Genomic DNA, 8980 nt, shown 5'->3' with positions numbered 1-8980 from the left:
CACAAGGAAAGAGCTGGGAAATAGTTTGCTGCATTGATGCCAGGAACAATAAATGCATGGGCAGCGATACAGGAAGCCAACCTCTGTTGAGGTGTATGTGAGATTATGACTGTGTCACAAGTGTATTTTTATTGAAAAGTGACACATATGACACCAAGAAAAGTTTTCATTCCAAAAGCAAATGTACTGATTTTTACAAAAGAAAGGAAAAATTGCTCAACTATTTTACTTAAAGTCCAAAATATGGGCAATATAATAGTTTTTGTCTCATTAGCCTCAAACCATCTTCACCAACATTTTGGGAATTTTGTATTTTTCTGAAAATTTGATTTAGATTAGGTTGATTGATACAACTTCTATATCTCTGTGCTAGAGCCACGTGGTGATTAGCTTAATGTAGCATAAAGACTGGAGTCGAGAGGGAAACAAGGGGGCACAGCCTCACCTGAAAGAAGCCATATTTGTAAAGATTTCCATCAGTTGGACATTCTCAGCATCTGAATGTGCTGATGTGTCCTCTCATCTAACACAGAGCTCGCTCACTTAGCTGATGGATGCAGCTCCAAGTCAACGCCTGCTGCCATGCAAGCTCTCAAATACTGAGACCTCAAGTCTGTTTCATGAGAAATGGCTCTCCAGACATTCTCTGTCTCTGTCTCTCGGTAAGGCCTCTCCTGCAGCGCCTGCCTCTCATTTCTCAGAAGCAGGAAGAGGAAGTTGAGTGTGCGATTGTGTGTAGGAGCCAAACATTGATCAGAATTTCTCTGGATTACCACTTCTCCAATAACAAATTGTGTCATTAGTGTAAAAATGTATGACAAATAGCTCAGCTATGTTCAGCAGTAGCCTATGTGAAAATATGCTCATGACACAGAGCTTTGTCCGTGACTGTGCTTATTCACCTACATTCATCTGTTATCCTTCCTTCTGTTACATCACACTTCTCTCCATTCAAATTTGTCACTTGTATTTTTCCTGCAGGTCATGTGAAGGAATGTGACTGGGGAGCTGTGCTGGCCTCAGCTTTAACAATTAAAAACAAAGAAAGAGGGACCACTGATTTATTTTCTCAGCTGAAGACCCCAGGACGCTGGTCCACTCTGGAGAACGCTGACCCACCCCAGGAGCATGAACCTCTGCTCTGTCAAAGCTGAACCAATCAGAACAGGCCACACACACATTAGAAAACAACTTGTACTGCAGTTTTAAGTTGTGGCTAAAATGCTGCATTACTAATATTTTCATGCAGTTGAACAACTATTTGTAATGTTGAAGGAGTCACTCGTAGGGAGTTACCCTCAGCTCTAAAGAGTGTCTATCCAGCAGCAGGCAGCTCTTTACTGTCACTTTACCCCATCTGCATAGCACCAAACGTCAGACAGACAACATTAGCCACTACTGGGAGGCTAAAGGCCGAGATATTTTTTCAGGACTTGTTGGAAACCAAAACAGAGATGAAAGGAGACTGACTATGGAACTTACCTTCATCATGTGGCCAGAACCAAAACACCAAACAAATGCTAATGTTTCTCTGCATCTACTGGATGAGTAAATAGATCATTTTTTTGCTAACACATCAGCCATTACATCTTTAGAAGGCCAAATGTGTGTGTGGCGTTCAGCTTGTTGTGGATTTCTGCCCCTAAGTGACCAAAAAACAGATAAAACAAAAACAGAAGATTTAAAAGGTCCTGCTGCTAACATTTCCATGGGCTGCAGCTAAAGCTGTAGTTGGCAGACATGAGTCTATCCCCTCCAGCACAACATAAATAATTACTTAGTGCTCAAAATTCAGTGTAGACAAAAGCTCATAATTAACTTTTAAAAACACAATGCATTGTGTATTCAAGTATTTACTTGCCTTTGAAATTTGCAGATCATTTCATTTCATTTATTTCTTATTATAAATATCTTTTAATTTTCTTTCTATATTCTCACAGTGGGTTTATTTACTTCCTTATAAATACTTTGAAATGATTGGGTTTTTTTTTCATTTTGTTTGACATTTTATATTTTAAAGTTTTGAACCCTCTAATCCCCTTTTGAACATTTTTCCAGTCAGCATTTGAAGCAGACGGTGAGAACTTACATTAACTGCAGCTATTTTCATATCATCAGCATGACAGCTATTTTCATCCTGAGCCATAGTAGATTTAACCGCACAACTATCTGACATTTATTGCACGTCTGAAAGCCTTTATTCCTGCATATTTCTTCATTATGTGTGTGTGTTGCCAGGGTGATTTATTCCTGTAGCCCCTGCTGAATAGGCACCCAGCTGGTTGGCGTCATTAAAAGGGGAAATCCTCAGAACTGCCTTAAATAAGCACAGATCAATTCACTCCACTGCGCAAGGCGTAGCCACACACACCTCTCGTTTTGTCATAATACATGCTGTTGAACACGTTCGCATACAAGAAAATACTGACTTAACAGCACAACAGTCTCTGCTCTTCGCATGCTGAACTGCTCCCTGGTGTTTTGTCGTGGCTTCAATGAAACTGTTAGGTTATAACCTCCATCACACATGTACAGCCCTCCTACATGGCGTTCGTATGTAAGAGTGCAGCAGGCGCTTTTGTCTTGCCTGCGGGTGTGTTTCTTCTTCACATACATGTGAGGTGTATATTTAGAATAGTTGTGCATAATGGTGGGTGTTGCGTGGGTGGATGTGAGGAGTTACTTTTAACACTGGAACCAATGACCCATGTTTTGCAAAAACAACTACACATGCATGGGCTCAGATGTGTCAGCGCAGACACACGCACAGCTTCACAGGGACTTGTTTGCATGCTCGCACACACACACACTCACACACACACACACACACACACACACACACACACACTGAAACAGAGGGTGTGTTAGGGAGAGAGAGCTAAACCCCAGATGCACCAGCTCTCCTCCCAACCCTTCCGGTACAGGAAACCCCAGCATGCAGACACAGCTCTGCGTGATGCTGCAGCGATTTATTATTCACCACCTTTAAACATGGATTCTCCTTTTCACTCCATTTACACAATTCCATGGAATTCAGAGAGCACGGGGATATGTGTTATGTTGTGTTTGCAAGCAGCAAAATCCAGCTCACGGTGCAGGTTGAACACTGTGCTCAATGTATGTGTATGTGTGCTATTTTAGCTCCTCTACTGGAGCAGCCTTTTTATTTTTTCTGCTGGTGAAGCAGGTGAGATATCACTCAGCGGGGGAAGCCCTCTCTCTCTCTCTGTCTGTCTCTCTCTCTCTCTCACTCTCTCTCTCTGTCTTTATCTCTCTCTCCCCCTCTCTCTCTCTTTCTCTCTCTCTGTCTCTCTCTCTCTTTCTCTTGTTCCAGCTCATCAGCACGTATCCTTTAATCACTTGCACATATTCATTATTCACCTCCCACAGGCTATGAATTATTCAATGCTCGGATTTCCACATGAGAACAATGAGCAAAGACACGAGGAAAAGCTTGTTCTCTGTCCATGCTCTTCCTCTCTGTCCTCCTCATCCTCCTCTCCTTGTTCCCTCCAGCTCAGCCTCCCTCTCTCATGCACCATGGTCACTCTACCACAGCAGGGACAAAGATGGAGAGAATTCAGCCGCCTCCGATCACTGTGTATGTTCTACCCTCAAGGTGAAACTGAGGCTGCCAAAATCTATAATTACTGCCTCAAAACAAACCTGCTCATGAGAGAACAACTGAATAAATTCCATGGCAGAACATTACTTTTTATTTTACAATAAAGCAGTTACACTCATGGAAACAACAGCAGTCACGATGCATCTGATATGACTCTCTAAAAGATCTGCAGTGCTTTGTTTCTAATGCAAACAATTCCTCAAGCAGTCGTGTGATTCATTATTAATCGACCAAGAGTGGCACAAAAATGTGAGCAGCAAATAGTAGTACACCTGCTTCCTGTCACAAAAAATGATGAGGCATCCAAATCTACCGAAAAGGTCGCTGACCTCTGCTCTGCCCTGCTCCCGTGAAAGCTATTATGTTTCCCTCCACAGCTCCAGCCACATGACCTGTGATGGCCATTAACAGGTTGCAGGGAAACAGTTAATCTTTACCCTCACAGGTAGCACTGACAACAAGATTGTGAATGAGCAGGATACTGAAGCAGTTTGCTTTGAACTTTGCTGAGATGTTGAAACCACGGTAATCCATAGCTGCTCTCTGTAAAAAAAAAAAAAAAAAAATATGACCCTGTTTCTCAGGGTCAGATGCAATAACAGACATCTTGCAGTATTTCTTCTTCACCCACTTTGGACAGGGAGAGGATTGCAAACTGGAATTAAAATCGATCGAGTGGGTCTGTGTGCCTGTGCAGCTGAGGCACTGTCATCTCACACATTATGGTGTCAGAAGCATCTGTGTTACTGTGTCCACTGGGAGCAGACTGCACCAGTCTGCTGTTATGTCATCTGCAAGAATTTTTTTTTTTCCAGTTTTATTCATTCACAGCAGAATTACACCTCATAAATCCTGGGTTCCAATAAAACTACTAGATCACACATACTGACAGATGGCAAGCTGAAAACATGTTCAGCTCCTTGTGGTCTGAGAGTTGTACATCTACAACAGAAATAACCACATCCTGAATCTCAACATTGATGCAGGAAAGTGGCCATCAATAAAGTGTGGAGGAAAGAGCAGATCTCTGCTGAGGTGGTGGTGGTGGTGGTGGTGGTGCTGCAGGTTCTGCAGGCTCCTGATCACAGCCTGGGCTTTGGCAGTGTGAAACTTTGGCACAGAGGGAGGCACAGCAGGACTTAAGAGACGACTTCCTACTCTGTCATGCGTGCGCCCACTCAGCCAATCTGCCGCTAGTGCTATCTGACTGAGCCTCTCTCGACCCTCAGTGCAGCTACACCCTTATTTGGGCTTCTCCCTACCTCACATTCATATCTATGCAGGGAAACAGGCGTGCATGGTGAAATTTACAAAAGAAAAGACCAATAATGTGCCAAGGCAGCACATAGCAATTCAATATTATGCAAAAAGAAATAGACTAAGAAAATAATATAATAAGCTGTGGCATTTCAGCAAATAATTAGACAACTAAAATGTGTACTATCTTAAAACACTAATTTAATCTCTTCTTTGGATTTCTGTAAAATTCTTGCCAGTAAAATCTTTGTGGAACTGCTGGAAGGTCAGATAAAAGAATCACAGCTGATTTAACACCAACTGTTACCTGCATCTTAACCTCTTTCGGCAGCACAATTTATAATGTTTAATCACTTCATATCTATCTATTTGTGACTAATATGAAATGTAATGCCTCATTTAATTGTCTGCCAAAGCTTTATGGCATTATTATGTGCTCAGTATTTTACTACATGATGAGAGGTGTATTCTCTCATTAGGTTGTATCATGCTTTTTATTGCAGTTGTTTGTTAAAGGAATAAGGAGCTGCTGAAAATATTTCAGGTGTTTCAACACAACATGTCTGTGTTGAACGAAGGATGGTGCTGCCTCCACAGAGGATGTGGAGTGGGGGAGAGCGTGCACGCAGCGAGAAGCCTCAGTGACCGGTTTCACCTTGTAACACATGTTCACTGGGCACAACTTGTAGTACAAGCAGAGAGCCAAAGAAACTCTCCTTCCTTCTGCTTGGACTGGCATTGGTGAGCAAGACATTAAGGCACAGTGCAGAAAAGTCTCTTCTTTCCTTTCCCATTTACATTTTATTTCCTGAAGCCTGACACGTGAATTTAAAGATCACCCTGTCTTTTAGTGGATTAAGTGAGCTGACCAGCTGGTGTGAAGCACGCTGGATGGAAGGATTCAGGGGCGAAGCCACTTGATTCAGGGTCCTTATCAGATGTGCCATCAAGCAGTAGATGCTTATCCAAGCAGAGTAGACACAGTCGACAATGAAAAGAGACAGGATGCGGAAAGCGCTATAGGAAACACACGAGTACATCCGCAGAACACTGGAACCAGTTGATTAGCTGCAGTCTGTTTCTGTTCATAACTGGGTTACTATTATTAGACAGGTTTCAAATAAATGGACAATAACCAACTTACACCATGTGACTGTTCACAGTATATGATGACACTATATTGTGTTGAAGTTTTATCAGAGGAGTGACAACCATGCTGTGTTGGGTCTATGTTTGAAATAAGTGTTTTTTACTTTACATGTCATCCCTTGGATTTTTTTTTTTTTTTGTCTGTATCTGATTTCCCATAAATAAATAATTAACTCAGTCAATCAAATGCTAAACTTTGTGTCGGCCTATAACAGATCTTCCACCAGATAAATGGCTTTTCTATATAATCATGTTCTGCTTCAGTTCATTCACAAAAGTAAATCCAAGCCACCACTGAGGAAACTGAGCTGATATCTAATCAGCTGATGGATGTTCTTCGAGGATATAAAATGTTTGATTATTAACTAGTATCTTAATATCACTGGTACAGTACTGGTTGTATTTTGTACTGTGGGCCGACTGCAGTGCTCTGTACTTTTAACTTGAACTTGTTTCGTCTCTGTTCTTTTTCCGATATCTCTGTGTTATAGTTTGTAAGTCACATGTGCTTTCGGTGGAAGATGATTCATTTACTTACCAGTGTGAGAAGTCAGAGTTGAGGCTGTTAGTGCTCCTCACAGCTGAACATGTCAGTGTTTCATCTGGGCACAGCAGGACTGTGAAAAGCATATCAGCAAAATCTTGGGCTTTGGGGAATTGTGTCCCCCTTTATTCTCTCTTTCTCGCTCTCTCACTCCCCTTTGCTTACTTATCAATAATGCATGAATGAACACCCTTTCAAAACTGTTTTTACTGCAAACTGCTTTTTATTTTCTGCTTAGTAACAAATTTATTCAGAAAAAAACCTGAAAAAAAAGTAAGAACAAGTTTAAAAGCAGGTCAACTGTGAAAATAACTACAGCATAAAATGACAGGGATGGACAGACTGAGATGGGATGACTGAAATGACCTTGATGTGCCATTTGTGGAGCAGAACTTAAAATAACTTGTGCTCTGAATATCATGAAGATGACAACTAGAGAGCTCCATTTTCCCTTAATTTCTCTGATCTGATATTTAATTTACCATCAGTGAACCACAGTCTAAATAAGGTAGAAACACCTATGCTGCTTTTTTATGATCCTGTGGTAAATCCACTTTAATTTACTTTACTTGTAATCACAATCAATAAAAGCAACCAAAAGTATACATCCTTATCCGTTATTATTAAACCCACAATCACAAACAGCCTAGTAAAATGCAAATGCACACGACGATGACAGAAATGCAACAGACTGAAAAGGACAGAGAGGACTTTTAGACAACAAATCGCATTAATAGATTTACATGTCTGGCAAAGTGAAGCTCTTGTAGCTCCATCGCTGCCATGATGAGGCCATGGCCTCTGCCAGCTTGAGTCAAAGTCAAAGTTATGACTTCCTCCAAGCATTGTGTGTGTATGGCTCTGTCAGGTACATGGAAAAACAAACAAAAACAGCTTGTTTGAATCAAAAGCCAAGACACAACGCTGAAATGTTCAGCTCTTGTTTTTTTTTTTTCCTTTTACTTAAAGGGCTGTAAGTTTGGTTTGAGGTAGAGATGTAGAGAAGTGTTTTCACAAAAATCTGAAGTCGTGACTGAGCTAGATCTGTGAACTTTTGAGAAGGAGTCAAAGCAATGTGGAAAAATAGAAAATGAGCAGTACCTGCAAAGTAAGAGCAGGAGCCTGCAGGTGTAAGGAAACTGCTTCCTGTGCAGCCCAGTGGAACAACAAGATGGATCTGAACAGCTTGTGGATGGATACTGAGAGTCGGGTCATTTGTTGCTCTGTCAGCATGTTAGGAAAAACCTGTGTTATTAAAGCTTCCCAAATTTCTACATGGATGTCTCAAAAATGCACTTGGTTTCGTCTCATCTAAATCAACTGAACAGGGATGGAAAAGTAGAAAACATGCAGGACTGGACGGAAGATTATTACAAGTCAAGATGGTCAAGAGTGTGTCATAAAGGATTTTTCACCTTTAACACCAGACTGTGGGGATTTAAACTTGCACGCTTTTTAAACCCTCCTGGCTTGATTGCATTTGATTTTGCCACCAAATTATGTCCTCCAACAATAGTTATGTTGAACAAGACATCAATGACATCGGGTGGGAACCAGAGTAGCTCCAAAAATAGATTAAAAGTACTTTTATTTTGAAACATCTCAAATAAATTGGTGGGAAAATGACTTGAGACAGGAAATTATTACTGAACTCACCATTAACCTTACATTAAATTCAGGCAGATGGCAATTCTGTGGATAGTTTGGAGTCACTTTCTGAAGCACTTTATTACAAGTCTGTCTTGTTTGTACATTAGATCCACTGTAAATTGCACTCTTCATGTTCCAGACAGCATAACATTAACAAAAAAATTCCACCATTAAATTCTGTCGACTTGATTACCTTTGTGTCTTGGGAGTATTTTTCCTACTACAGTATAGTGTCACTTGGTCAATGTGAAATATTTTTATTCAATGTGAGACCGTAACTCAGAACAAACCTTTTTTCATGTGGTTAAAAAATGACAGACATGAATCAGAAGCAAGAAACAAACACTAATAGAGAGAAAGTAGAGGGCCTTCCGGTCTGCAACAGTCTGAGGAGTCTCTCCCCCTGGAATTCAGAAATTATGTGGGAAAAGAAAGCATGCATCAGTGCGTCTCAGGGATGGGAACCCTACCTGGATAGAGAATAAGCCAATGTTCCACGCACTGCAAACCAAACTGGATTGAGGCATGTATGGGTCCATTCAGTGAGTCTAAAGTGTTAAACATTAACTCCACATATCCAGGTCACGATTGTCAAAAACTAATTATTGAAGACATACTATATGTAACATTTTGGACAAATCCATATTGCTCCACTTTATTCGGTTCAGTACAGGTCAACTGAATTTGATGTGTGCTATGAGAAATGCAACCTACAAAACTAAAAGGAAAGTTTGGAACAAATACTCCCTTGGACT

This window comes from Trachinotus anak, unplaced genomic scaffold (genome assembly GCF_046630095.1).
Source record: "Trachinotus anak isolate AG129_WGS33_773 ecotype Australia unplaced genomic scaffold, CSIRO_AGI_Tana_v1 ptg000024l, whole genome shotgun sequence".
NCBI lineage: Eukaryota > Metazoa > Chordata > Actinopteri > Carangiformes > Carangidae > Trachinotus > Trachinotus anak.
Note: the sequence above shows the minus strand (reverse complement) of the source record.